The sequence below is a fragment of the Etheostoma spectabile genome, chromosome 3 (assembly GCF_008692095.1).
Source record: "Etheostoma spectabile isolate EspeVRDwgs_2016 chromosome 3, UIUC_Espe_1.0, whole genome shotgun sequence".
NCBI lineage: Eukaryota > Metazoa > Chordata > Actinopteri > Perciformes > Percidae > Etheostoma > Etheostoma spectabile.
Genome location: NC_045735.1, coordinates 32,875,467 through 32,902,175, shown reverse-complemented (window position 1 = coordinate 32,902,175; position 26,709 = coordinate 32,875,467). Strand labels below are relative to the sequence as shown.

General features: G+C 42.0%; 1 protein-coding gene and 2 long non-coding RNA genes across 4 annotated transcripts in view; 2 read left to right on the top strand and 1 right to left on the bottom strand.

Annotated features, from left to right (window-relative positions):
* The window catches only part of LOC116674256 (RNA-binding protein Musashi homolog 2), a 381,184-nt gene that overhangs the window by 51,851 nt on the left and 302,624 nt on the right, over positions 1-26,709 (top strand). The gene's annotated exons all lie outside the window — the stretch shown is intronic.
* On the bottom strand, positions 1,741-20,351 carry LOC116674438 (uncharacterized). The gene is made up of 5 exons (XR_004328102.1): positions 20,280-20,351; positions 19,929-19,934; positions 18,324-18,327; positions 12,111-12,116; positions 1,741-1,754 (listed from the first exon to the last, which is right to left on the bottom strand). It is a non-coding gene; the product is annotated as an uncharacterized LOC116674438 (long non-coding RNA).
* Positions 11,894-26,210, top strand: LOC116674446 (uncharacterized). The gene is made up of 3 exons (XR_004328106.1): positions 11,894-11,935; positions 15,512-15,517; positions 26,138-26,210. It is a non-coding gene; the product is annotated as an uncharacterized LOC116674446 (long non-coding RNA).

Below are 26,709 nucleotides of genomic sequence, written 5' to 3'. Positions count from 1 at the left end.
GACTGAGCAGAACATAAGCAGATAATAAAGCCAGTTTCATGTGTTCCCGTCTATCTGTAAGATGGCCCCGCTGTGTGTTACTCGCCGCTTACCTCTGCTGGGATTATTGTTGATTTGCCTATTACTGTTTGTCACTCAAAATGTCTCACCGCTGCTGGTGTATGACTGCCTGACTCTTTTAAGTATATGTAAGTCTGCGGAGAAAGTTTCAATCTACGGCTCTGACGGTCAGTCAGGTACGCCGCCACCGCCCATCCATTCCGGCCTACTTACGACGTCAGCCCTGTCTGCTGCTCCGCGACAACCGCCACAGGAGCCGCGGCAAGAGCGAAGGAGTACGTGTCAGGCTTAGAGCATACCTGGCATCATCCTCTACCTGCGAGTTACCGGTGGCTCCGGCAGACTGTACCGGACTCCGAGTGCCTGTCTCCCCGCTGCTGGAACAGGAAGCGCTCCAAGCGAGGCTGTGTGCACGGGAATCGCCGCCAGCTCAGTCGTGCTTTCCAACAGACTGAAAGGCGCCCAAATTGCATGACGCTGATCAACATTAGATCCCTCACAAATAAGAATTTATATTGAATTACTTTTTTACGACCAATGCGCTGGACTTTCTGTTGTTGAGGGAAGCCTGGCTGAAACCAGGTGATGACAGCACCTTCTCGGAGCTCCTCCCCCCCAGCTGTTCTTTCCTCAACTCCCCCAGAGCGTCAGGTCGAGGTTGTGGGCTGGCCACACTCTTCAGAGACAAGTACAGATGCAGGTTATTACCACCACTTAGTTATAATAGTTTTGAACTCCAGCTGTTTGTGACTGATCTGGATTCTCCTGTGTTGTGTGCAGTTGTCGCCCACCAAAACTCAACAAGGATTTTATATGGGAGTTTTCTGAGTTTTTAGCGGATGTGGTTCCTGAATACGACAAGCTCCTGGTTTGTGGGGATTTCAATATCCATGTGTATTGTCCCTCAAACCCACTTGCTCATGATTTTAAAACACTTTTGAGCTCTTTTGGTCTTAACCAATGTGTGGAAGGACCAACACATCATCTAGGCCACACCTTGGATCTCATCATCTCCTATGGGCTTTCAGTTTCAGTTTCACTTGGAGAAATAACTGAAACTAGTATTTAAGATCACTTCCCCCTCAGGTTTGAGATCAGTGTTCCACCACCCGCTATTAAGCCTGCCTCCTCAGATTCTAGGCGTCGCTGCATCACCTCTTCTTCAGCTGGAGAGTTTGCCTTTGCGTTTGTGGGCTCACAGTTTTATGTAAAGAATGGTCTGGTCTTTCCCTCTTCCCCAGATGACATTCTCTCTGTGTTCCATTCCACATGGATCTTAGACTCTATTGCCGCTTATCGGATTAAACATAAGGCGGACCCCTGGCTAAATGACACCACAAGGGCCCTTAGGCAACACTGCAGACAAGCTGAACAAAGATGGAAGAAAGACAATTTACATGTGTCACTGGGTGTGTTAAGGTACAGTCAGCCACATACTAGAATGCTGTGAAGGTGGCAAAGATGCAGCATCTCTTTTCTTTCATAGCTAGCAGTTGCCATGAACCTAGAGTGTTATTTAATACTATTAACTCCATGCACCTCTGCTCCGACAGATGTGTCAATCATTACACGTGAGAAATTTCTGGGTTATTTTATTGACAAAGTAGCATCTATCAGGAAAATCACCAGTGCTAATTTTAAGGTGTTTTTACCTGCTTCTCCTACACACTCAGCTGTGTTTGAGGAATTTAAGCCTGTTTCTCTGACGTTACTTAGTGAGGTTGTACAAAACATAAAACCTACCAACTGTCCCTTAGACATCGTCCCCGCCAGAATGGTGAATGAGGTTTTTAATAGCACCATTGGGGCGAGTCTTTTTACTCTTTTTAATTCCTGTCTTACTTTAGGTTCTGTCCCAGCTGCCTTTAAACAGCCTTAATCTTGACCCTACATGCTGTCCAATATTAGACCAGTCTCTCATCTGCCTTTTCTTTCAAAGGTTTTAGAAAAAATGTTTTTTTTTTTCAGTTACAAGTCTTTCTACAACTGAACTCTGTTTTTGAAAAATTTCAATCTGGTTTTAGATCACGTCACAGCACTGAGTCTGCACTGTTGAGGGTACATAATGATGCTGCCTTGTCCGTAGATTCCGGGAATCTTACTGTTTGACACATTGGACCATGCAGTCCCCCTCTCCTGCCTTGAGAATTGTGTAGGCATCAGAGGCTCGGCACTCAAATGGTTCAGTTCCTATCTGTCAAATAGGAGCTTTTCTGGTATGATTGGTGACCGCTCCTCTCTCTTTTGGGTACCACAGGGATCCATTCATGGCCCTATTCTGTTTTCTTTATAAATGCTGCCTTTAGGGACGATTATAAGAAAGCACAACCTGTCTTTTCATTGCTATGAAGATGATTAGCAAATCTATTTGCCTATGAAAGCAAATGACAGTGTCACACTGCTTAGTTGCATCACTGATATTATGTTGTGGCTTTCAGGCAACTTTCTTAATTTGAGTGAAGGTGTATTATGTTCAGTACTCCAGGCATGCAGAATCGTCCAGCTTTGAGTTTTTTGAGTTTGGGAGCTCTGGCATCTTACACTAGATCAGCTGTCAAAAACTTGGGGGTTTACTTTTGATTGCAGCATGAAATTTGATAATTGGTGGACTGTTGTTAAAATGAGCTTTTTCCAGCTTTGTCTGCTGGCTAAAGTTAAGCTTTTTCTGAGCAGGCACGACCTAGAAAAGTCCATTTATGCTTTTATTAGTTCAAGTTTGGACTACTGTAATGCTCTCTGTGTTGGTCTGAATCAGACGTCCATCTCACGCCTCCAACTTGTGCAAAATGCTGCTGCTCGCTTTTTAACAAATACATCTAGACTTTCACACATCACTCCCGTTCTCTACACCCTGCATTGGCTCCCGGTGCGTTTTAGAATATATTTTAAGATTTTAATGTTTGTTTTTAAGACTTTAAATGTATTTAAAAATGTATTAAATGTACTGTAAAAGTATTTGTCTGAAATTTTAACTTTGCGGGAGCACAACCGGTTATTCCGGTCTTCAAATCAATTGGTTTTAAAAGTCCCAAGGTCCAGGTATAAACGGTGGGGTGATCAGGCTTATGCAGTTGCTGCCCCGAGACTCAGGAACAAGTTACCCCCTGATATTCACACTGTTACAGATTTAGCTCTTTTTAGGTCCAAACTCAAAACATATCTGTTCAGTCTGGCTCTCAATACGTAGCAGTGGTGTGACAATTTCTTTGTGACCTTTCTGATTTTACTGTCTGTGTTCACTCTTTCTATTGTATTATGTGATTTTACTCATTCTGTTAAGCACTTTGGATACCTGCTGGTTGCTGTAAAGTGCTATATAAATACATTTTGATTGATTAATGGATTTGAGGTGATCAGCAGTGAGGCTCTTAACATGTGACTGTGTTCAGAGCAATCTGTTCATGATATCATCAATAATGTCTTTTAGATCAAAGTTGCAGAGCACTGGGATTCTGTGCTCTATAATCATACTGCACATACACCAGGTTGTAATTCTGACACACTCAGTTCAATCTGAAGCCATCAGGCTTGCAGCCCATTTCGCCCCTCCTTCCATTGTTAAATGGCCTCATGCTGTAACCCAATCAATCACCATCCTTTTCCTTGCAATAACAAATAGTGTAGAGTGTAATTATTTAGCAGCAAAAATAAATAGTGCAATTAATACCTGTAATTTATTTGTACCTTGTACTTAAGAGGACTTTAAAAAGCAGCAGAGGGGCTCTTAGGATAGCCTCATCTGGGTTAGTAGTTGGTGTTATTGTTTTGCTTCTGCCTCTTAGTAGACACATATCTACCATAAACCTGGGGGCTGTTTCACAAAAGCAGAATTTATAAATCCAGGATAACCTAGTCTTATCTGTGCAGCCTGGCTTGGTGCTTGGTGGCCTAGCCAGGCTGAGGAGGAGCAACTTTGTCGAGCCAGGCTGAAGTGCTTCAGATAGTTTCACGATCACTTTCCTTTACAGACCACGGTGTTGATAACAAACACATTCTTCATACTTTATACAGAGTGAGCAGCAGCTTCTTGTGGAAGTATGATAACGTGAAACACATTATAGCCTAAAAACTATTGACCACTGCTCTGAATTGAAACTAACATAATCATACCATTTAAGGATTAGGCTACTAATGAACTGCACAAATTAACTGTTGTACTCTTTGCCTTAAAGGTGCTCTAAGCAATGTCACACTTTTAGGCTACAACATTTTGGGCACATACAGTAAACATCTCACTATCCGCAAGCTGCCTGTCCCCTGAACACACTGTAAAAAGACGCGGTCTCTGTAGACAGCCCAGGGTCTACAAACGGCAACAAAAACAAACTGGCCAACCTACACCACCAAACATAACAGAGTTCCAGCCAATAACCAACAAAAAGGATTTGGGGGTGGGCGTTGGGGGTTAGTGTGTGGAAGGGAGGGGATGAGGAGGAGGGAGGAGCGAGCTAGCCTCATTTTGTTTGAAAATACTTTGAATGTCAACAAGTAGTGCCGTCACTCAATGAGCAGAAGATAATGTTAGAAATTTACCATGAAGATCAATTTTCTTCAACGCTAGAATATAATGTGTACTTTTGAGTTACTTTCACCAAAATAACAGCGGAAGTTTGACTTGGCAGCTAGTTTGTGAATATCACCAATGGATCAATAAAGTCTCCTCTTTATGCACATCATAGATTATTAATAATATTTCCATCCATCCATCTATGTCCGCTTATCCGTTATTGGGTCGCAGGGGGAGCGGCTCCAGCAAGGTACCACAAACGTCCCTTTCCCAAGCCACATTAACCAACTCCCAAGGCGTTCCCAGGCCAGGTTGGAGATATAGTCCCTCCACCTAGTCCTAGGTCTTCCCCGGGAACTCCTCCCCTCCCAGCTGGACGTGCCTGGAACACCTACCTAAGGAGGCACCCAGGAGGCATCCTTACCAGATGCCCAAACCACCTCAACTGGCTCCTTTTGATGCGAAAGAGCAGCAGCTCTACTCTGAGCTCCTCACAGATGACTGTGCTTCTCACCCTATCCCTACGGGAGACGCCAGCCACCCTCCTAAGGAAACCCATTTCGGCCCTCTTGTACCCGGGATCTCGTTCTTTTGGTCATGACCCAGCCTTCATGACCATAGTTGAGGGTAGGAACTGTAATGTTTCTTATCTTAATGAAGAAACTTGGGTTCATCACTAAACTTATTTATTAGCACAACGAGTCCAGAGGATACAGATACACCGTCATATTGCTTCTTCTTCTGATGACATTCAATGCACGACACACATCTTGAGGGTACATCATATCTGCAGCCATCTGGTGGCAGGAGGTAAAACTGCAACTCTTTAACTATCACTACATCCCCCTTTTTCTAGAGATGAACACATTGCACATTAACTCTTCTACCAGCAATCTTATAACTAGCAATTTTATCTAGCAGTCTTTATAATTATTATAAGCAGTTTGAATCTGTGCATTATCATTTTCTTTTAGCACTCATATATGACTATGAACTATTTTTTTTTCGTCAACTCAACAGTACTTGATAACAACATGAACATTAACCCAAATTTCAATGAAAAGGATATAGCCCATAGTCCTTATAGATTCAGCCTGTCAGGTGCTTTGATAGTGCGCGATGACCTTCTCAACACTGGCAAGTCAGTCTCTACAGCTCTCTGGTGAACATCCTGTGGTGGATCATCTGATGCTGTAGAGCCTGGATCTCGCAGCGGATCTTCATCAGCCTGTTCTTGCCAGGTGTCTTGTGTTTTGAGTAGACTCTGTCGATTTCTCCTGAGGACTTGACCATCTTCGGTTTTAACGTTGTAAGATCTTGGACTCACTTCCTCAAGAACAGTTGCTTTCTTGCTCCAGGTGTTGGAATCATGTATTCTTACTGTGTCATGCCTAGCCAGTGGTACTAAGCTCTTTGTTGACTTGTCATAATTTGCTTTTTGTCTCTTTTGTAGAAGTCTTTGTTTTTGTTTCACTTCCTTCTGTTTCTGTTCAGAGGTGTATGGAAGTGTGGTGCGTAGTCTGCGTCCCATAAGAATTTCTGCAGGGGACAGGCCATGCTCAAGAGGCGAAGCTCGATAACTCAGTAGAGCTAAGCATGGATCTGAATCACTTTCTCGTGCTTTCTTGAGCAGCTGCTTGACTATATGCACACCTTTCTCTGCCTTTCCGTTTGATTGAGCATACAGGGGACTAGAAGTCACATGACAAAAGTCATATTCTTTTGCAAAATCCTGAAACTCTTTGCAGCTATAGGATGGGCCATTGTCACTGTACACAACTTGAGGAATCCCATGCCTGGCAAAGATAGGTTTCATGTGCTTAATCACACAGGCCGCTGACATGTTGGGGAGCAGCGCAATCTCTGGATAGTTGGATAGGTAGTCGATTACAAGCAGGTAATTCTTTCCATCCAAGTGAAACAAATCAGTCCCAACTTTTTGCCAGGCTCGTCAGGTATTTCTGTGATTACCATGGGCTCTTTTGGCTGCTTTGCTTGATGTTTTAGACATGTAGCACATCTTGACACCATTTTGTCTATATCAGCATTTATACCTGGCCAATAGATTGCGGTTCTAGCCCTTCTCTTGCACTTTTCCATGCCTAGATGTCCTTCATGTAATCTTTTCAGCATGTCTGGTCTCAGAGACTGAGGAATGACTACTCTGTTCTTTCGCAGCAGCAGTCCATTAACAAAGCTCAGCTCTCCTCTAATGTTATAGTATTGTTGACACTCACCCCGTGGCCACTCTTCTTTTATCAGCCGGATGACTCTCTGCAGGACGACATCCTTCTTGGTTTCATCAGCGATGAGCTTGGATTTCATGTCTGTTATGGGCAGTGTCTCAGTGGTCAGGTTCACATGAAGATTCACTTCGTTTTCCGTGGAACATCCGGCCTGTTCCTCCCTCTGTGTGGTTGCCCTAGACAGAGCATCAGCTAACACTATGTGCTTTCCAGGTGTATAAATCAGGTCGAAGTCATAGCGTTGTAGCTTCATCATGAGCCTTTGAATGCGTGGTGACATTTCACTGAGGTTTTTCTTGATGATAGCTATTAGCGGTTTATGGTCTGTCTCTGCTACAAACTTTGGCAGGCCATACACATAGCCATGGAACTTCTGGAACCCGTACACCAGCCCCAAACACTCTTTTTCAATTTGAGCGTAGCGGCACTCAGCACTTGTCATCGTTCTCGACGCATAGGCGACAGGCTTCCAGTCTTCTCCACATGCCTGTAGAAGAACAGCTCCAATGCCATCCTTTGATGAGTCGGTGGATATCTTTGTCCTTTTTGATGGATCAAAAAATGTCAACACTGGCTCTGTTGTGAGAGTTGTTTTCAAACGGGACCATTCTGCCTCATGTTCAGCTGTCCACTCGAACTCACACCTTTCACGCAGTAACTCTCTTAGGTGCACAGTCTTCGAGGATAAATTCGGAATGAATTTTCCAATGAAATTGATCATGCCCAATGCACGCAGCACACCTTTTTTGTCTTCCGGTCTTGGCATTTCCAGTATTGCCTTAATTTTGCTTTCGTCTGGTTCAACACCGGCTGGTGACAGCTTGTCACCCAGAAAGGTGATTTCCTTCACTCCGAACTGACACTTGGATCTGTTCAGCTTCAGCTGATACTTTTGGACTCTCTGAAGCACTTTGATGAGTCGTTCATTGTGTTGCTCAAGTGTGGATCCCCATAAGATCAGATCATCAACATACACACGCACGCCTTCAATGCCCTCTATGATGTGCTCCATCGTTCTGTGGAATACTTCTGGAGCGGAGCATATGCCAAAAGGCATTCTCTGGAAGCAGTAGCGCCCATACGGTGTATTGAAAGTGCAGTACTTTGTGCTGTCCTCATGCAGTTTTAACTGCCAGAAGCCTTGAGAGGCGTCCAATTTACTGAAGTATTTGGCACCGGCCATCTCGCTTGTTATCTCATCTCTGGTAGGTATTTGATAATGTTCTCTTTTTATGTTGTTATTCAGATCTTTTGGGTCCATGCACACACGTAATTCTCCATTCGATTTTCTGACACACACCATCGAATTGACCCATTCTGTGGGCTCTTCCACTTTCTTTATCACACCTAGTGACATCATTCTATCCAGTTCTTGTTTCAGCTTTTCTCGTAGGGGAGCTGGAACGCGCCTGGGAGCATGGACGACTGGCTGTGCATCATCCTTCAATTGTATCTTATAGGTGAATGGTAAAACTCCAACCCCTTGAAGATGTCTGGGTACTGGTTCACTATTGACTCAACACTGGTCTGGCTATTAATATTGTTAATGCAGTAAACCCGCTTCACTAAGCCTAAATTTTCACATGCAGTGTCACCTAATAATGAGTCATGTCCCTCCGGGACAACTACAAACATCAGGTGGTGCTCTTTTCCTTTAACTTGCACTTTCAGTTTGCATGCGCCTTTTATGTCAATGTTATGTCCATTGTAGGCTTCAAGCTTCACTGAGCTGGGGTGGATGCGTGGTTTCACCTTCATTGCTCTGATGTCACACTCACTGATTAAATTTGCCTTTGCCCCTGTGTCTAACTTCAGCGGAATGACTGCGCCGTTTATCTCCAGTGGCACAATCCACTTGTCCTTTTTGGCACAGGTTGCACTCGTGCACTGTTCAATGTCTTTTGGCTGTGCCGCCATGCTGTCTTCAGCTTGCGCTACCATCCAGACAAAGAACGAATCATCTAGCTCTGTTTCCTCCACTGCGTGGACTTGTTCACTGCCACTCTGTTTCCCTTTGGAAAAGCATTGCTTAGCATAGTGATTCTTCCCTTTGCATTTGCTACACATTTTCCCAAATGCAGGGCATTGTTTTGGTGCATGCAGATTGCCACATCTTTTGCATGAAAACTTCCCCGTGACATTTTGTTGTTTATTCGTTTTTTTCAATTTCTGCATTTGTTTTACTGGAGCTACGGGCACTGTTGCACTCTCCTGTTCCTTCTGTGCACTGAATGTTTTTGCATGCAGCTTAGCCAGCTCACTCGCATTGCCAATTTTAATAGCCTCAGCCAACTTTAATTCAGGCTCTCTCAGTAACCTCTCTCTCACTTTTTTGTCGTGCACTCCGAACACTATTTGGTCACGAATCATTGAGTCTTTCAATTCTCCGAAGTTACATGTTCTTGCTTTCAATTTCAAGTCCGTCACAAAAGCATCAAAACTTTCAGTTTGCGATTGCATGCGGGATCTAAACACATACCGTTCGAATGTCTCATTCCTCTTTGGTGAACAGTGGTCATCAAACTTTTCCACAACTTTGTCAAACTGTTCCTTGTGATCTCTTTCAGCAAACACAAACGTATTAAATACCTCCACAGCCTGAGGTCCCGCGACAGTGAGAAGCAGTGCTATTTTCCGCGCGTCTGGCTTTGTGTCCAGTCCCAGTGCTTGCAGGTACAAGTTGAATCGTTGCTTGAACGTTCGCCATTCACAGTCCACATTTCCCGTCCAGTTCAGAGGTTCAGGCGGTTTCACACTTTCCATGACTTCTGTCGGACCACTCCTGGTACCATGTAATGTTTCTTATCTTAATGAAGAAACTTGGGTTCATCACTAAACTTATTTATTAGCACAACGAGTCCAGAGGATACAGATACACCGTCATATTTGCTTCTTCTTCTGATGACATTCAATGCACAGACACACATCTTGAGGGTACATCATATCTGCAGCCATCTGGTGGCAGGAGGTAAAACTGCAACTCTTTAACTTATCACTACAGGAACAAAAACTGACCGGTAGATTGAGAGCTTTGCCTTCTGGCTCCGCTCTCTTTTTGTCACAACAGTGTGATAAATAGAATGTAATACTGTACCCGCTGCGCCGATTCTCAGAACAATCTCCCGCTCCATGGTCCTCTCACTCGCAGCTGCTGCCTACGGTATTTTTCTACACACGGAGAGCCTCACTACCCATAACAAATCCCGTCATACTAACATCACATGGCTACCTGTCTTAAAGGAGAAGGGTCGGCTGGTAATAATCATGTAAAAGAAGAATGGTGAAATTTCCTTTCTATCGTGCAGTAAAAAAGGATTAGCGTCAACATCGCAACATCCTGAGATGTGACTATCGCGCATGCGCACATCACAATGTTGATGCTAAAACACAATATTGTTTAGCCCTATGGTGTATCCAGCACAATCACATTCACCATCAATTCGTAAGCTGACATCAAGCTAAAGGGCTGCGACCTCTACCGTGACACAGGCAAAGCAGCGGGTGTCAGAGAAGTTCAGAGAAAGAATGGAGAAGGACTTTTGGTCTGCACCAATGTGCTTCTGGAAAACCATTTGCCACCTCAGGAGGAGGAAGGAGGGAATTATCCAAGCTGTGTACAGTAAGGATGGGACGATGTTGAACGCAACTGAAGAGGTAATAGGGCGGTGGAAGGAGCACTTTGAGGAACTCCTAAATCCGGCTGACACGTCCTCTGTGGTAGAGGCAGAGCTGGAGGATGATGGGGGACTGTCATCAATTACCCAGGTGGAAGTTGCTGGAGTAGTATTCAACTCCACAGTGGCAAAGCCCCAGGGATTAAAGAGATCCGTCCAGAAATGCTGAAAGCTCTGGGTGTAGAAGGGCTGTCTTGGATGACACGCTTCTTTAACATTGCATGGAAGTCTGGGACGGTGCCTAAGGAATGGCAGACCGGGGTGGTGGTTCCCCTCTTCAAAAAGAGGGACCAGAGGGTGTGTGCCAATTACAGGGGTATCACACTGCTCAGCCTCCCTGGTAAAGTCTACTCCAAGGTGCTGGAAAGGGTTCAGCCGATAATCGAACCTCGGATTGAAAAGAAACAATGCGGATTCAGTCCTGGTCGTGGAACAATGGATCAAATCTTCACTCTCGCAACAATCCTGGGAAGATGCCCAACCAGTCAACATTTGTTTTGTGGATCTGGAGCCGGAGCTTCCGTTGGTCTGGTCTTCGGGCTCCTTTGTCGCCACCACCAGGGTCTAAATTCCATCTGGGGGTCTGATGGTTCTCTACCCCTATATTATATATTATATATATATATATATATATATATATATATATATACGAAAGATTCATATAGCGATGAAGTCTAATCGCCAAAGACTTTGTACATTTTATTTGAGCTGTACAATAAATCTTATATGCAAACATGTCTCTCCTGATTGAAATATTGTGCTGAGAATACTTTGCACTGACAGACCATTTAGAAGAAACAATGAATATGGCGCCAGCTCAGTGTTAGACCGGTTACCTGCCTATTGGAAGGTTGGGGTTCAATCCCTGGCCCTGCAGTCCCATGTTGAAGTGTCCTTGGGCAAGACACAAACCCTAAGTTGCCGCCGATGCTCTGCATCGGAGTGTAAATGTGTGTGAATGTTTATCTGATGAGCAGGTGGCACCTTGCACGGCAGCCTCGGCCCCAATGTGCATGCTACTTAACTCTGAATTTTTTGAGTCTGATGGGATGCACCACTCTACTCCTAGAGCTCTCTGTTACGTGTGGAACTAGGTTGAACCGAAATGCAAACAATAAGGAGACAAAAATGATAGTTCAACAGGTTTATTCCAATGTCCAAGGTAGGGGATGCAACAGGGAAAAGCCAAGTCCAAAATCCAATGGGAGTCCGGGGTACAGAGCGTGTTTGGTACCGTGTTTCTGAGGGTCCGTGTCCAATAATCCAGAGATCCAGTGTGGAGAGCAAGAGTGGTGGATAGCAGGAGTGAAGTGGCAGCAGGAGTCAAGTTCACGGAACTGTGGCAGACAAAGAATAATCACTACAAGCAAGTATCACAAAAACTAGTACAAACAGGTAGAGTCAGCAGAGAGACTAACATGGTCGTCTTGACTATGATCTGACGAAGAGTTGTAGGTTGACCGGGTGTTTGAAGCAGAGGTGATTAGAGATGATGAGCTGAAGCTGGAACCTTGACTCCCGCACACCACACTCCTGCAATTAAGGACAGACAGAGGGGAGGAGGAGAGCAGAGACAGAGTGCTACCAGCAGCAGGCCTAACACTCTCTCCATTTGAAGTGAACTCAAAGCTATGGGTCTTTGCTTGTGGCACGTTCTTCTTTTGGGATGGTCATCACTTTCTCACTGTTGGAAACAAACTTGTTGAGTCTTAGCTTGGCAGTTGAGCAAAGGTCTCTTGATTATTTGACAAGCTGGTCATATCTTCCGTTTGCAAGACCATCATCAATGTATACATTTCTTTAAATGAAGCGTATGGAGTCTTAGCTGAACTGACCTTGTCCTTGTTCTGACAGATGTTTCAGGCTGAAGTTGGCACAGCCAGGAGACAAGGCTGCTTCAAACAAGTAGTGAGGGTGTGGTTTCCAAGTTGTCATTCTCCCACCAAAGGAATCTTAAAGAGAGAGATTTCCTCTAGGATAGACGTCAGCTACTACCAACACACCGTGAAAAGGTGAAGTGAAATAATGCTCTTAGCCTGAAATGACAAGAGCAGCAGAGAGAGACAGGTTTAAAACAGGGATGTCATAATGGGATTGGCTGGTGAAATGGCTGCTTCTGATTGGTTAAAATAAAAGTGAACACCTCTAACAGCTGTTCGGTTGAGAGAGATTAAGTTTTAGAAGTCTTCCTGAAGGAATTTACGTTGTGCTCCATTTTGCAAAGACACTGTACCTGCATCTGGCGCTTAGCGCAGCCCAAGACGATTGTGATTGGTTTAAAGAAATGCCAATTAACCAGAGCATGTTTTTATCCTATACCGGAATTCTGTGTGGACTAGCTAGACCTTCCTCTGGCAATGCGAGACTACACCTAGGCCTACTCACACTCACCCCAGCCCCTACAAACACACACACAAAACAAATAGCGGTCCCTCTGAGAGTTATTATTGTTGATGCATAATTGAATAATGTAGGATTACTATTCCTTATTGCTATTTTGATTTCTGGAAGCATTCAGGTCAGCCTTAGCTGTCTGGAAATGGGTATTATGGTTATACACCAGGGACCATTTCTCCATGCGAGCCTTGCACAGCTGTCTGAACCCATCAGGACATAAACACACTCACTCACACATGCACACCCTTGTCTTCCTGTAGTTGTCTCTCAGAGCGGATTAGAGAAGGATGTTGCTGTGCTCTACAGCAGGTGTGTTTGTTTTACTGTGCAGCACAGCACTGTCCCTTTTATTTCTACAGCTGACATGGATGGGTGGCTACCTTGGTGGGGAGAAGAAGCGACACCCTCTTTCTCATTTGCGTATGCTTAGGGCCATGGTCTTGAATCTGGGTTTACTCTCACTTACATGTTTCAAGTCTGTAATTGTCATGTGCACAATAATTACAGTGAAGCAGTATGATATAATTTATTATAATTTACCCAATATCCTAATCACAAATTTGCCTTGAGGGGCTTTACAATCTGTACAGTATAGGAAACCTTCTGCCCTTAGACCCTCAATTTGAATAAAAGAAAAACTCCACAAAAAACTTTAAAATGGATAAAATGGAAGAGAGCTGAAAAAGAGCGACAGAGGAGGGATCCCTCTCCCTGGATGGACGGACATGCAATATATGTCATATACAGTATAACAACACAACAAATTATAGACAGTTGATATTGGGGCTGCACAATATTTTTTTTTTATCATTGCGCTATCAACTGGCGCAATACACACATCGCGAAAGTCTGCAACACGTTAGTTAAAAGATAATATCAGTGTTTTATTGTACTTTAAAATGTTTGTCCTTTTTTAGTAGCTTTTTATATTGAATTTAATTTTCAATTTGTTCAATAAAAGAATGTTGCATATGTTTTTCTTAATTTTTTTAATTCAACAAGATTTGTTGTATTTTAGCAGAATACTAAGCAGCAGAAAGGCAGAACTGAGCACACTTTAATATCTCTTTATTTATTGCAAGTAATATTGCAATATTCAGCAATGTTATTGCATATTTTCTTCACATCGTGACGCCCTAATCCATATGACAAAAAAGATGCATAGGATTAAAACATATGTGACAGATGTCCCCCATTACGTCTTCGTAACTTTCACAAAGACATCCTGACGGAAAAAAGGTGCAAAAAGTCATACATTGAACAGGCTGTGTCATAGGGGGAGAGAGAGAGAGACAATGGGATGTGTACCAAAACTATTCAGATAATATACACACCCTAATTCAAAAAGAATGTTCACCAAAACAAAAACTTCATAGTTTTTAAAAAGGCATTTGATTGTAAAATAGACCACTGAGCCAAATACAAAGTTATTGAATCTTGTTTAAATATATGGCATCATTAAATCAATGTACATAAACAATGAGTGCAGTATAAAAAACAGAAGCAAAAAGACAACATTCTTCTCTCAATAATGTGGAATGAGACAGAGCTGCTGTATGAGTCTGACTATACTCAAAGCCGGAGCACAGCCCTGCTCATTGACATAGTTACACCGTGATGCACGTGTAAGGAGCACTGTCAACCAAATACGTGCCAAAATAGATAGGATGAAAGGCATTGCCAAAGGATAGTTGCATTTGTATACAGTTGTTGGCATTAAGAGGGATTACAGACTATTTAGTAATCAGAATAATAGTCCGTCTGACCTACGGCATGGCAGCTCAGCTGCATGTTCCTTTATATTCTTTATAAGCTTTATGTAGTGTCCGACTTCCATGCTGAATAAAGTAAAAGTCCCTTTTCTTGCCGTCTTGCCAGCAAACTCAGCAAAAAAGTCTTTGTAGTCCGGTGTTTGCGAAATTGGTCGCTCTCTTGTGTACCTGACATTATTTCTACCATTTCCTTTTTCTTCACTCGCACTCTTACAGGGTAAGCTAATGTAACCATGGTAATGGTGTAGTTTGGGGCAGATTTTTTGACATTCCTGAATTTGATTTTAGAGCACATCGAGGAAAGAACATTACAAAAAATATAGAATGTAATGAATTAAAAGAAGAAAAAAACTGCATTGTGTATTTTTCAAATTTGTTTATTAGGATATACCCGTTGAGATGCATAATCTTGTTTTCGAGGGGGTCCCTACATATATCACAATAATTACATAACAAAAAATCTAAACAAAAAAACAAAAGAAAAACAAACAACAACACCTGCATATGTTCATCAATACAATACAACCACCAATAGGCCAAGATGACCAACAATAAGTAAATAAGTAAACAGTAAACAGAGTATGAGTGAATTTCTAACTACAGCCAAATATAAATATAAACATTAGGTATGGACAGTAGATATAAGGATTACATGCACCTTTAATAACAGAGGCAGTTTATCTTAAAGTGAGCAGACAGGACATGTTTAAACAAACCAAGTAAAGAAATTGATCTTATTTCCACAGACTGATTATTCCAATCTGCTAGAGTCTTAAACTTAAAAGCTCTTTTGTCAATTAATTTTTCTCTCGCAGGACAGAGAAGTAGAATTGATTAGAGTGCCAAACTTCATAGTTAGATGTATAAGGTACAATATACTGTTTTAAATAAGGAGGACAATTGAAATAAATACATTTAAATATAAATTGAAGCCAGTGAGTGTGATTGAGTGAGTGATTAGACCTGAAGGCGGATTGAAATTGCGATAGGATATTATTGGTAGTGAGAAAGTTCATTATAAATTAATTTTTCAAAAACTAGCAATAGAACATATAATGGATATAGGTCTATAACTGTTTGGGTCAAGTAAGTCTCCAGTTTTATTGAGTGGAGTGATGCGTACACATTTCGAGATAGCTGGTATCTCACATGTAGACAAAGACGTGTTGAATAAATCAGCAAGTGAACCAGGCAGGCAAGAGGCCCCCAGAAGCACGAGGCCCTGTGTGGCACAACCTATGCAACGGTATTGACTACGCATTACATCTACAGTATATTAACCAATTGGCCACAATCCTAGTCACAGTCTCACTCTACACAACTCTGAGGTCAAATTCCTGCTCTATGTAGATTACCTAGTTCTGCTGTGTCTCAAAGCAGAACCTGGAGCAGCACTGCAAGACCTGGGCCCTGGCAGTAAACATCAAATAGACAATGATTTAAAATAAAAGATCCAGGTCTTAGGAAAACACATCTAGCTTCATATCAGAAACACACTAATTAAACAACTTTACAGATAACGGATATTTAGAACCAGGGCTGTAACAATACCAAACTTTGTTAGGGGTAATGAAGAGGAAAAGTGCTTTTGTTCCTACTGTAAAGTTGGTGGTTGACAAGTAGCTAATAGTAATGCTAATGTAATTCTTGTTGGGTAATATAGGATTACAACACCGTCCAACACACATTTATTTTTAGTATGATTGTTTTAACAACTCTGGGCTAGCTAACCCAGAAATTCATCAGTAATGTTAACTGTATAGATAGACGACTAATCTAATGGTAATTTAGCTAGCTAGCACACCCGTGTCTTCTGCCTCAGTCTCCCGGCGCTGCGAGGCTTCAGTCGGGATGAGAGCTGACAACAGCCCTGGGGGCACATCCATTTCACAGTCAGCCCCCAGCCAGCTAGCAACCGTCCCGGTCAGCACTTAGCTCCGGGGCTAAGGACGCTAATGGCAGTTTACTGATCAGTTGGGAAACAGACCCAGACACCCGAGTCCAACCGCGGCCACTTGTAACGTTAGATAGCTACACCTCCGTTAGTGTTACCGGTGCCCCCTCTTTCGCTTTTAGCCGTCTGTACAGTTAGCTAAATTTACCAGACAAAAGAGAAGTAAGGCACCAAAAGAACAACTAGTAAGTTAAAGATGTGGTAGCACTGGATCTGGTCAAGAAGGATAACTCTGGGAGTTGGAAGGGTTGCGTCGTGATTCTGCCTTACCCCATTGTCGCGATTTAGGTTTTATTTTCCATATCGTTACAGCCTTATTTAGGACTAAAAAGAAAAGTTTTAACCCAGCAATAAAAGAACTGAGAGAGAAAGCACACACGGCTTGCTATGGAATGAAAAGTCTAAATTTACCTTCAAATTTTAATTCAAATCTTGCTCAAAGTATTCAAATATGTCATAGAACCAATTCTCCTCTATTGTATGGAGTTGTGGGTACTTCTTCTTCGTACTAGAATTTGGCCAATTTGGCCAATAAAGCAATTTGTAATTATGCATTTAAAGTTCTGCAAAAGCATCTTGCAGGTGCAAAAATAAACCCCAATGATCGCAGAATCAGGGGATGTTTGGTTTATATTAGCACTATCTCAACTCAACTCCTATACAGCTGAAAGCAAACATAACAGCAAAAAACTGTAAAAAAAGAAGAAAAAAAAAGAAAAGAAAAAATAATGCAGTCCGGTAGTGCTTCTACAGCTGTCTAATGCAGTCCCAGACATTGCCCCAAAATAAAAAAAATAAAAATACTGTAATGTGAATGTAATGTGACAAAAAAATTGCATAAAAGCATGCTTCTTGTGTCTTGCTTGTTGTTTTACAGACTTTAAGTTGGGGGCAGGGAGAGATCTTTCTTTTTTTAAATTTTCATGACATAGGCCTAGTTAAAATGTAATTGATTGGTCCTAAACGGTCAACTCTATGTCATCATTCACTTTACAAGGTTAGGGCTGTTTCATAACAGAGATGGAATGTTAAACAATTGTCAACCCATGAAATACCGCTTAATAATTTTGTCAGGAAAATTGAACATTAACAACAGCACTGATGTGTTTAATTGCAGTGTAATCATATTGCTTAGTTTATAGCTCAAAAAAACAGGTCAGTGTGCAGTGCCTCTTCAGGAGCTGATATGTCAATGTTGTTTATTTTGTAACTTGTTTCCACTGCCCCTCAGTGACCAAATAAATCAGTAATTGCAGGTTGAAGTGAAACAAATAAAAAACTGTTTACAAGAGCTTCCAGTAAAATGCGTTCTTTGCGATCCTTTGAATGATATTGCATAGATGAATTGTTCATAGATGATAAATGACAACTAATTTATAGCTGGCCCAAGGATACTGTATGCACAGACTTTAGGGTTGCTTATCATGATATTCTTATATTGACTTAAACATCAGACGCTGCAGCCTGTCTCTTGAAGCTGGGCTCACAGATCACCCCAGGACAAACACGTCATCATCATCATTAAGGCCCAAAACATAGAAAAAAATAAAACAAACACACTGCTCAACACAAGGTTTTAAACATCTAATGTAATAGTATTTAACAAAACTATTACAATACAATTACCAAAATTGATCATGTTTGTGTTATACCTTTACAGAAAGTGAAGAAAAAGGAATATTAGGCTGTTCAAAAAAATAGCAGTATTTGCACGTTTCTTAACAAACTCAAACATTTACTGTATAAACTGAAAAATGTCTAAAGGGTTTGCTTTACTTTGAATCCCAAAGTAATCACAAACTTTTGCCTCAGAAACAGCATTTTTGATGTCACCCCAAGAGTGTTCAATGGGACTGAGGTCCGGTATTAGGCTGACCATTCCATAACATCAATCTTGTTCATCTAGAACCAAGACTGGTGTGTTTTGGGCCATTGTCTTGTTGAAAGACCCATTTCAAAGGCATTTCCTCTATAGCATAAGGCAACATACTCTTCAATTATTTTGATCTATTGAAACTGATCCATGATCCTTGGTATGTGATAAACAGGCCCAACACCACAGTATGAGAAACATCCCCATAACATGATTTTTGTACCACCATGCTTTACTGTCTTCACAGAGTACTGTGGCTTGAATTCAGTGCATGGGGTTGTCGGACAAACTGTCTGCGGCCCCTAGACCCAAAAGAACCATGTTTCCTTTGGCAAATTTCAATTTATTCAGTTCATGTCTTTTTTTCAGCAATGGGACTTTACGGGGGCTTCTAGCTGATAGCTTTGCTTCACATAGCCTTCTTCTGATCGTAACAGTACTCACAGGTAACTTTAAGTCTTCTTTGGTTTTCTTGGAGCTGATCATTGGTTGAGCCTTTTCCATTTTGGCTATTCTTCGATCCATTCAAATTGGTAGTTGACCATTTTTTCTCACTTCAATCAGGCTTTGGATGACATTTCAAGGCATTTGAAATCATTTTGGCTGAGCAGCCTATAATCTTCTGCACTTCTTTATATGTTTCCCTCTCTCCAATCAACGTTTTAATCAAAGTCCACTGTTCCTCAAGCAATGCCTGGAACAAACCATTTTGCTGAGTATTTCAGTGTGGAATGTACTATAACGAGCATGCACCACATTTGCTTCCTTCCCACCTGTTTCTTTACAGAATCAATCACCTCACTAATTGAACACAACACTGCTATGATTTTGAACATGCCCCTTTAAATTACAGATTTGATTGCACAAAATGAGCAGCATACATGTCATGACTATTAGGTCTGTTGGTTTTCTGTGACTCTAAAACACTTACGAGTAAATTATTTGCCATGTAGAAATATCACGTCTACCAAAAAATATGATTTATGAGGTTAGTCAACACCGGAACTAAACAGAGCTGAATTAGCACAACTTTCATGCATTTCTTTCACATCTACGGCAGTCAGATTCACTGTGTTCACTCGGAAGGAATCACTGCACATGGGTAGACACTTTTAATTACATTTTGCACATGTTTAGAGGCTAAAAACTTGCCCTATTGAAGCCTGTTGGGTGCTAACTCTAGCAGGAGGATAACACAGTGTTGGCAGCACGATTGTTTTCATTTTTCTCTCTACTGACAGCACTCCAAATTTACAAACAACAGAGCTACATGTTGAAATCGACCGGAATTCTCCTTTAAGGTATTTGTCAGGACTGTGCTGCTGACTGTTTGTCATGCATCAATCCATCCATCCATCGTTGTCCGCTTATCTGGTGTCGGGTCGCGGGGGCAGCAGCTTCAGCAGGGGACCCCAAACTTCCCTTTCCCAAGCCACATTAACCACCTCCGACTCCGACCTCTGAGGTGTTCCCAGACCAGGTTGAAAACATAATCCCTCCATCTATCTATCTTCCTTGAGGCCTCCTCCCAGCTGGACATGGCTTACGGAGGCGCTCAGGAGGCATCGTTACCAGATGCCCTAACCACCTCAACTTTTGTCATGCACCTTGACTGAAATAAGTTAGTCAGTGTCTTTTGGAGGTAGGGTGAATGAAAAAACAGTGTCTAGTGAGGGATTTATTTTTGTAAGGAAGATGTTACATGCCTGTCAATGTGATTTCTTTTTTTTTTAGTCTGTGTGGATTACATCCGTGAATACCTTTTGCAGTTTTCTGCATACATACATGCCATGTACTTGTACACTCACCTAAATGATTATTAGGAACACCTGTTCAATTTCTCATTAATGCAATTATCTAATCAACCAGTCACATGGCAGTTGCTTCAATGCATTTAGGGGTGTGGTCCTGGTCAAGACAATCTCCTGAACTCCAAACTGAATGTCAGAATGGGAAAGAAAGGTAATTTAAGTAATTTTAAGAATGGCATGGTTGTTGGTGCCAGACGGGCCAGTCTGAGTATTTCACAATCTGCTCAGTTACTGGGATTTTCACTCACAACCATTTCTACGGTTTACACAGAATGGTGTGAAAAGGGAAAAACATCCAGTATGCGGCAGTCCAGTGGGCGAAAATGCCTTGTTGATGCTAGAGGTCAGAGGAGAATGGGCCGACTGATTCAAGCTGATAAAAGAGCAACTTTGACTGAAATAACCACTCGTTACAACCGAGGTATGCAGTAAAGCCTTTGTGAAGCCACAACACGCACAACCTTGAGGCGGATGGGCCACAACAGCAGAAGACCCCACTGGATACCACTCATCTCCACTGAAAATAGGAAAAAGAGGCTACAATTTGCAAGAGCTCACCAAAATTGGACAGTTGAAGACTGGAAAAATGTTGCTTGGTCTGATGAGTCTCGATTTCTGTTGAGACATTCAGATGGTAGAGTCAGAATTTGGCGTAAACAGAATGAGAACATGGATCCATCATGCCTTGTTACCACTGTGCAGGCTGGTGGTGGTGGTGTAATGGTGTGGGGGATGTTTTCTTGGCACACTTTAGGCCCCTTAGTGCCAATTGGGCATTGTTTAAATGCCACGGCCTACCTGAGCATTGTTTCTGACCATGTCCATCCCTTTATGGCCACCATGTACCCATCCTCTGATGGCTACATCCAGCAGGATAATGCACCATGTCACAAAGCTCGAATCATTTCAAATTGGTATCTTGAACATGACAATGAGTTCACTGTACTAAAATGGCCCCCACAGTCACCAGATCTCAACCCAATAGAAGGGTTAGTGTGGTGGAACGGGAGCTTCGTGCCGTGGATTTGCATCCCACAAATATCCATCAACTGCAAGATGCTATCCTATCAATATGGGCCAACATTTCTAAAGAATGCTTTCAGCACCTTGTTGAATCAATGCCACGTAGAATTAAGGCAGTTCTGAAGGCGAATGGGGGTCAAACACAGTATTAGTATGGTGTTCCTAATAATCCTTTAGTTGAGCGTATTTCAGAAAACACCTTTGCCGTCTGCTTTTCTTTCTTACAATTTAGATGGGTCTTTAACTCTGGTTCTCTCCTTTAAGTACTTTCAAAACATTATCACAGTAAAGTCTGCTTGATGCATTTTTTTGGTGTCTCAAAGAGAGAGAGAGCAAGAGAGAGAGAGAGAGAGAGAGAGAGAGAAGGAGAGACCTTATAAAACAAAAAACGGAAGCATGTTAAAAGGCAAAACGCTAACAAATGGTTTGATCAACAATGCAAGACTACCTCACAAACCTAACAACCCAGCCTTAGGCATTACATACATAGTATTTTGAATAAATCTACAGTTAGGAATGAAAAACCTATTATACCCAAATGAAAATAGAAGACATTGAGAACACCATTAATCAAATCAACAAAACATCAACAGACATTACCCATCCAAAATTGTGACATCTGGAGATTTTGAAAAAACAAACAAAACAACAAAATTTGTACAAAGACATCCCAATAAATCTAATCAGTTCAAATCCATATATCACAAAAGAAAAACTCCAAACATTAGATGAAACTATTAAAGACAATCAAAACCCCCTTTGATTTCCCAATTACTTGGGAAGAATTGACTACACAGACAACATCTCTACAGCCTTGTGGTCCAGACAGGATTAATTACAAAATGCTCAAATGCAGCACCCAAAACAGAGAGGCAAGTCTCCAGAGGAGATTTGCCTTTGCAGACTGCCTCCTGAGGGGATTCCCCTTCGTAGCCATCATTCCAAAAGGCTTTGCCTGCGCCACCTGCCGCTTAAGAGCCCTTGCCGTCCTGTGTGGCCGCCGGAGGGGTTCCGCCTTCGTTGTCAGCCGCCAGAAAGATTCTGCCTACGTCGTACTGCTCGACCTCCACAGGGGTGCCACCTACGCTGTCCTGCTCAACCTCCACAGGGGTACTGCCTACACCGCCCTGCTCGGCCACCTGAGGAGGTCTTCCTTTGCTGGCCTGTTTGTCCACCTGAGAGCTCTTGACATCGTCCTCGGCCGCCTGAGGGGCTTTACGTTCGGCTTGCAGAAGGGTCCGTCTTCGCTGCTAGCCACAGCACTCCAGTCCTCGAGTGCCCATTGTCCCTGTTCCCTAGTGACCACCCCTTGGACTTTTATTTTTTGCCTCCTCTTGAGCCCTGCTTTCCTCCTTGGCCTGTTTTGGACTTGTTTTTTTTTGGGGGGGGGGTTAATGTTATGGTTTGGTGTTTCGTTATAAATTTTGTCCTTGTGATTGTGTTATTTTTTGGTCTTGTATATGTTTTAGTCCTTGGTTGCTTCCTCGTTACCCTCTGTATTTAGTCTTGGGGTTCCCCTGGTCAGTTCTTCGTTTTGGACTTTGACTTTTTGGACTTGTTTTTTCCTTGTCGTTTGCTTTGTTGCATTTTTTACCCCTGCATTGGTTTGGACTCATATTCGACATTCTCCTGCCTGCCTATCTCTGCTTGTGGGTCCTCATATTCCCCGGGAACTCTAACAGATCCAGTGCAAAATTCGATACCTCAGTTTCGATGCCAGTTGCCAACAATACATTTTTCAGTACCATACGTTTTAAAATCCATTTCAACATCAACAAAAATACATTAAACATAGACTTGTTTTTTTCCACCTTAATTGTTAATCAAAAAATTCTGGTAACACTGCTCATTCAGTAAAATTAATAACACTTGTTGTTCTTTTGGATAGGGGTGCAGACAGACAGACAGACATACACACAGAAAGAAACAAGGGACCAAACTTAGCGCAAACAGAAGCAAGAATGCCGCAGCACCAGGCTACAGCATGGCCTTTAAACAGTCAGTCAATGCTGTACCAAGTGTTCAAAGTTTTTTTGTGGTGCTACATTTACGCGGGCTATTTTTTTAACAGTTACAAATATACAACATCCAAAAAAGAAAGGGTCCATGTACAAACAGACATCATGAGGCGGTTTCCAACGGGTTGCAATCATTTTCTTAGCAGCTATGAATCCAACAAATACAGCAAGTTTTTTAGTTTTGGAGAGCTGGAAGGGTTGACAGGTCGTTAAGAAACAAAACATTGACTGAAACAGGTACAGTAACATTAATCAGGGTAGATATTTTGGTTACAATATTGTTAGAGAACTATTATAGAACTGACCAACAGGAGAGCACTCCCAGAACATGTGTCTGCCTTCAGTGGGCAGACAGTAAAGACATAAAGAGCAGTTAATTACTTTCATGTAATGCATTTTCACGGGGGTGAGACATGTCCTATGCATTACATTGTACTGAATCTGCTGATGGTCTAGATTGCATGATACTTCTGGGATGTCAGACCATACATCATCCCAGTCAAGATTGTTGCTCAGGTCTGGACAGTCGCGTTCCCAGACCTTCACAATAGTAAGGGCAGTGCGGCCAGATATTACCAAAAACTGATAAAGCCTGGATACCATACCACAGGTTTTGGGCTGCATATAGGATGGATCTGCAACAAAACTCTTCCAGGGAACACCGTATGCCTTGATTGCTGACCCTAATTAAAGGTAAATGAAAAATGAGGAACGTGGCAGGCTGAATGCGTTTTGTAGGTTGGAAAAAGGTAACAAGCCAGTCTTGCTGCAGTTGTCTTTTAGACAATGAACCCCCTCTGTTCCCACTGTGGAGGTGTTATAGGCCTCCCACCAGTCAAGAGTGCTGCTGCTGTTGAATAAAGGGAAAAATGTTTGCCAGTGACATGATAAATGGCAATATTTTTCAGCAAATGATGAGATGAGAGCTAATGGGGCCAAAGTGTAGCTGGTACTGTTTGTTAGAGATATTGAGAAAGAGGTAGCATAGAACTCACAAAGTTAATCCTGGGTAAAACATTAATTTTAACCACAGAGATACGCGCTTGAATCGACATGGGGAGATCCATCAATTTTTGCATATCTTTCAAGATGCTGTTCAGAGCAGCAGAATAATTATACTCAGAGGTTAAATTAGGTCCACAACACACCCTGCCAGAGCTCAGCACCAAACATTTTGCCCCAAATGTTTTGAATGTACCCCCAAATGTATTTTGAAAAATTGACTGACAAATATGAAATCGTACATCGCTTAGTTTCCACTCTCGTAGTAAAGAGCTGTGCAGCTTCAGGTTTATGGATGCTCTCTGCTGCGGCAAAGGTGTTGCACTTAAGCTCTGTGTATTTCTGCCTTAGTTTTGGTTTTCCACCTCCGATGTAGGGCAGTGGACAGCCACTTCCCTAAGCTTTGTCTCATTCAGAGACCCAAACGGGGTTGTATGTATAATTATTATAAATAAATCTTAATATTGCATTACTGTTTATTTTATTGTTTGTGTTCTGACAATAATTTTGACAAATTGTATTTTGATGCTTTCAAAACTTGGGTTTTCAATGCCAATTCCATTCCATGAGTTTTTGTGGAGCTGGAACAGGTTCACAAATAATTTCACTGCACATTGTTCTGTGTATGTGAAAAATAATTTAAATTTGAACTGAATTGAGTCCTGGCAATGTGTATGGCAGTGTTTGAGCAGGCAGGACCATAGCACTCCAATCAGGCTGACTTTATCTCCCATCATGTGTAGCTTAGAGAAACAGCTCAGCCTACCACAGCTCTTAAACCAATACTGCAGTATTGTAGGAGCAGTCAGAAAAAACCCTGGTTCCCTATCTCCAGCTTGCTTCCAATAACACTTAACTGCTTCTAAACACATCCACAAATCTCTTGGCTTCTGGGTCTGGCATACCCCATGTTGTTTTGAGCTCTTGCTCTCAAAATGAGTATTATTCAATGTTTAGGCTGCTGCAGTTAGATATTTAAACACAGTAATTATGTTATGGTTAACACTGTCCTTTAAAACAATACAACAAGAAGCAAAAATATACATGTGGCCATGGATGACAAAGGGACTACAAAATTATTGCAAAAAAAAGAATATCTTGTATAAAGACTTATTAAAATGCAGAACTATAGGAGCAGAAACAAGTAAAAAATATAATTTGAATAGTATTATGATGAGAAGTAAGAAAGAATACTATAACAAGATACTACATGATAATAAAAATGATGAAAATGAGATTGACATTGTTAGCAAGTGTGTTACAATTAAATAATAATCAGACCCCAAATGCAGACAGACACAGTGACAGGAGTGTGAATATAATTTTATTCAAAGTACTCAAGTGGCAAGTCCGGATTTCCAAGGGGGAGGCAAGTCCATGTTTCCAGGGGGGGAAACAGGTCAGGAGAATTCCGGGAAGGAGCGAGTCCGTCATAGAGACAGGTTAAAGGTCCCATGACATGGATGCTTTTATTTAGACCTTTGTGGTCCCCTAATACCATATCTGAAGTTTCTTTCCCAAAATTCAGCCTTGGTGCAGAATTACTGCCACCCGAGCCAGTCCCACAATGAGCTTTTCCTTAGTATGTGCCATTTCGGAGGAGAGAGGGGGGGCATGGTGGAGCCTGGGGGTGTGGCCTTGACCAACTGCCACATTGCTCGTTTTAAAGCCATGATGTCTGTCTCTCATGGGTGGGCCAAATTCTCTGGGCAGGCAAAGCAGAGAAAGGGAAGGTAACCTTGCTCCTTATGACCTCATAAGGGGACCGATTCCAGCTCGACGATCTGACGCAGCGTGAAGGAATGACCGAGTATATGAAGCAGAGGTTGATTGTGGTAGATGAGAGTCAGCTGAAACCCAGACTCCCGCACACTCCAGTCCTGCAATTACGACTGACAGAGAGAGGGAGAGGGGAGAGAATAAAAAGTCCACCGACTGGAATGACATTGACATTAAACAAAGAAGTTATTGGTGTAATTATAAAACTGTTGAATTATATTTGTAATTTGTTTTTCAAACAGATGTATTTACAAGTAAAATAAAAACTGCTAAAGTCATTCTACTGTACAAAGCTAAAGAGAGAAATCCATTTGCTAATGGCAGGCCATTGTCTTTACTCTCTCAGTTCTCTAAAATATAAAAAAAACCCTGTGAGAATAGATTGGATAATTATATTGAGAAGCATGAGTTGTTAGGTCATAGTCAGTATGGATTCAGTTCAAACAGATCCACATTCATTCTCTCCATCCGTTTATTTTGATACACATGTAAACGATCAGGAACAACGAAAACACAATGTTTAGTGTTGAGTGAATAATTAATGCAATGAAACGGCGAGTTCATTAATTTGCCACATAGAGCTAGCTATACCA